Below are 3473 nucleotides of genomic sequence, written 5' to 3'. Positions count from 1 at the left end.
TTTTCAGTTAAAAAAATTTAAAAATAATTGTTTAATTGACCTTGAATTGTTTTTCAAGAGTAACAACGTTGATATTACTATACGTTGCATCAAATTGATTGTCTACCAACTTATTTTTTTTGACACTGTAGATAAATAGTTTTGGGAAGATACAGATTTATAAATTCGTTTTTATATATTTTGCTGAGCTAATCTCTTTGAATATACCTTGATACATTAAAAAACTGATATTTCATAGGTCGCAAAGAAGAGAGAAAACCGACCTGATGATTTAAGTCCTCTTCCAAGAACAAGTGAAGCAGGGGAACTTCATTAGGGGTGAAAAACGTGTTCCCTCCACTTCGCTGAGGTTTCTATCCAGCGCTAGAAGATTCTTTGACAGAAAAAAAGAAGTCATATTAGAACTTTTTAAATTGACCAATCGCTTTACTTTTGCTGAGTGGAAGAGGTTGTTGGACGTTTGAGAGTAGAAAAAATATGACAAGGGGAAAATTTTTAACACATTGTCATTGGCTTATTCTATATAAACTTTTCGAATCATCCTAATCCTTTGCTTCAATCCTTATCCAGTTCGACCCATCCTTACAATCCACCTCGAAGGTTGAAACGGCAGTGGCCAAGAGACCTTTTGAAAATTAAAATCGACAATTGGAGTTCTGGCAATGGCCACATGCTCCGCTCATGAAGAGTGATTGTGACTTTAGCTCACTAACTCAGCCTCCACTGGCTCATTACTAGTGACGCAGTCAGAGGGCTGCCCCCTGCTCTACCCCTCATACGTGGGCTCAGGGATCCTCAGGTCGAGTTTTTAAATATTGTATATAATTTATGTTAAATTGTTTGATTATGTTCATTTTATTTATTTTTCTGTTTATATCATATAGAGATTTTATGTATTTATTTGTATTTTACTTGTTTTTATCTCTTTTTAAATTTTTGTTATGAATGTATTCAGTTAGCACTATTACTCATTGCTCAATAACGTAATAATTCTAAATACGTACTTAGCTTAACTCAAAATAAGATAAGATAATAATAATAAAATAATGATAATAATATTAGTCAATAAATCATTATAATTATAATTTCAAATTAGATGAGAGGATAATAATAATTTCAAATTTATCACTGTACTTCAAAATTAAAAGTAACATGATATTATACTGTTTTAGAACTCTCATTACATTTCCTAATGTAAAATAGTACAGCGATGACAATATCGATTTTCTTAGGGATATGATATTACTTATTGTATTCATATCATATTATGAATTATATTAATATTATATTCTAAAAAAGGAGCTTACTTTCAAAACCCTAAAAAGAAAACACTACTTTTTCACGTTTGAATTTCATTTAGAGGAAATTAATCTAACCCTAGAGAAGATTTTCATTTCCTTAGAGTATTAAATAAAAGAATCTTGGTAATCCACAAGATTTTAAGGTAATCCACAACGAACTCCTTTGCAACTACGATATCAGATTAATCATAGCAATGCTCACATCAAACAATTATTTTTTACACCTACGCGTTTCTGAAATAAATCTTAATAATAATAAAACTAAAATAAACGTATTATAACTAAATAAATATTAGTAAAACTGAAAATTTTATTCACTTTTACGGTTTGATTTTTTACAAATTAGAACAATATTTCTGATTTAATTATAGACATTTACAGCTGTATTGACTGTAAAAATATATCTAGTAAATTTGATGTAAGATCTTAATGGTAAGATACAAGCATGTGGAGAAACTAATGTATGAAAATTTAATAATAATGTTCTATAAACTAGTTCATAAAGTCTATCTTGGTAGGAACAGTAGATTTTATGCTATTCTAAAAAATAAATTTACAAAATGTTGATTTCTAGTTGTTCTGAAAAAATTATAATTTATAAAATAATATATCCCAAGAAACGTATGTCTGCCAGCACTCAAATTGAAGCTAGTTAAATTTAATTTAATGTAGTTTATTAATATTATCTTTGTAGTAGTAGTAGTTTTGATATTTTCAAAACTTTTATCTGAACAACTAGAAATTAACATTTTGTGAATTTATTTTGGAAAATAAACCATCAAATTCCTCCCAAATCCAACCCTTACAGTCCAAAATCCTTCGTAAAATCCGTAATACTCCTTACTTTGTCACAAATCAAGTCATCCATCATGACCTCAATGTCCCATATGTTGCCGATTTGGCCAAAACCAGATACCATTCCATCTATGGAAAACTTCCCAACCACCTAAATCCACTTGTTTCTAGCCTGGCTTCTCCTTCATTACCTAATAATCCTCTTAGGCGTCTGAAAAGAAGATAGCCTCGAGGTCTTCTCCTCTAGACATGTTATTGGAGTTCTATCAATTGGTAGGATTCTCCCCATGTTTGTGTCATGTCACTATGCCACCTACAGCAAATTTACTATGTATGTATATATGTTATACAGTTGTAAATAAATGATTAAAAAAAAATAATTGGAAAATTTCATAAAAACTGCTACGCCTACGATGATAAACTAATTTATAGTGTCTACTGAGACACACTTGCCGGTATATTTTTATACAAACCACTAGAGGAAGGGTTTTAAAAATCATATAAAATGAAATATCAAACTATATCAAGAATCTAATTCTGTGAGTAATAAAATAGATATTTCCAACTTGTTATGATAGTATTTACTTTATGAGATAGATGTTTTTATATTTAATCAACCTTTAGCCTTATCTCTTAGTTTCGCTTATATTTCTTTCTTTCTTTTAATGTTTACTTACTGTTTAGTTTTTACTCTATTTCCTAATCCTGTGCAATTTACAATATTTATTTTTAATCAGTTAGACGTGAGCTATTTATTTGTCTCAAATACTTCTATGATCACCATCTTTATAAAAGCGAAACATCTTTTTAGGTACAGTAGAGGAAATTTACATGGATTATAATAAGTGTAACTCTAAGCGCATGCGCCCCCCTCCTTTGCCTATAAGCTCATATCACATAATAAATACCATGAGGCGTTAGAGGAAATTATTTTTGTTTTTTGTTTTCGTCATCGGACAGCATTAGTAACTGTTTAAATTCATATTTTCAAATACATACACACATAGTATCAGGTAATCACTGTTTATAATTTGTTTCTTTCTTATTTATTATTAAACATAACCTTCGTGGTACGTCCAAACAATATTTTTTAATAAATAAATCAAAAATTAGTATCCAATTCTGTCTCAACACTTAAATAAATAGGCTTTTAACTTATAATAAAGAAAATGACCTGGGCAGAATAGCCTGCAAAAGAAACTTTACATTAATGTGGGGAAGAGATTGTATTGAAGATGTCCTTGAAGATGGCTAGAATGGCCGAAACGTTGGACTAGTGAAAAATAAAGTGTTGAGACAGAATTGGATACTAATTTTTGATTTATTTAATAAATAATTACCTTGTCTCAAAAAATTTTGAAATAATATAATTAAAAT

At 29.3% G+C, this 3473-nt stretch overlaps 1 long non-coding RNA gene across 1 annotated transcript in view; it reads left to right on the top strand.

Moving 5' to 3' along the window:
• Window positions 1-2896: 2896 nt before the first annotated feature.
• The window catches only part of LOC106686973 (uncharacterized), a 20437-nt gene continuing 19860 nt past the window's right edge, over window positions 2897-3473 (top strand). The window contains exon 1 of the long non-coding RNA XR_001344099.3: window positions 2897-3109. This is a non-coding gene — a long non-coding RNA (uncharacterized lncRNA). The remainder of the gene's footprint in view (window positions 3110-3473) is intronic.

Source organism: Halyomorpha halys, unplaced genomic scaffold, assembly GCF_000696795.3.
Source record: "Halyomorpha halys isolate HHAL.00 unplaced genomic scaffold, Hhal_1.1 Scaffold900.1, whole genome shotgun sequence".
In the NCBI taxonomy this organism is placed as follows: Eukaryota; Metazoa; Arthropoda; class Insecta; order Hemiptera; family Pentatomidae; genus Halyomorpha; species Halyomorpha halys.
The sequence above is the reverse complement of the archived record's forward strand: the minus strand, read 5'-3'. Positions and strand labels throughout refer to the sequence as shown.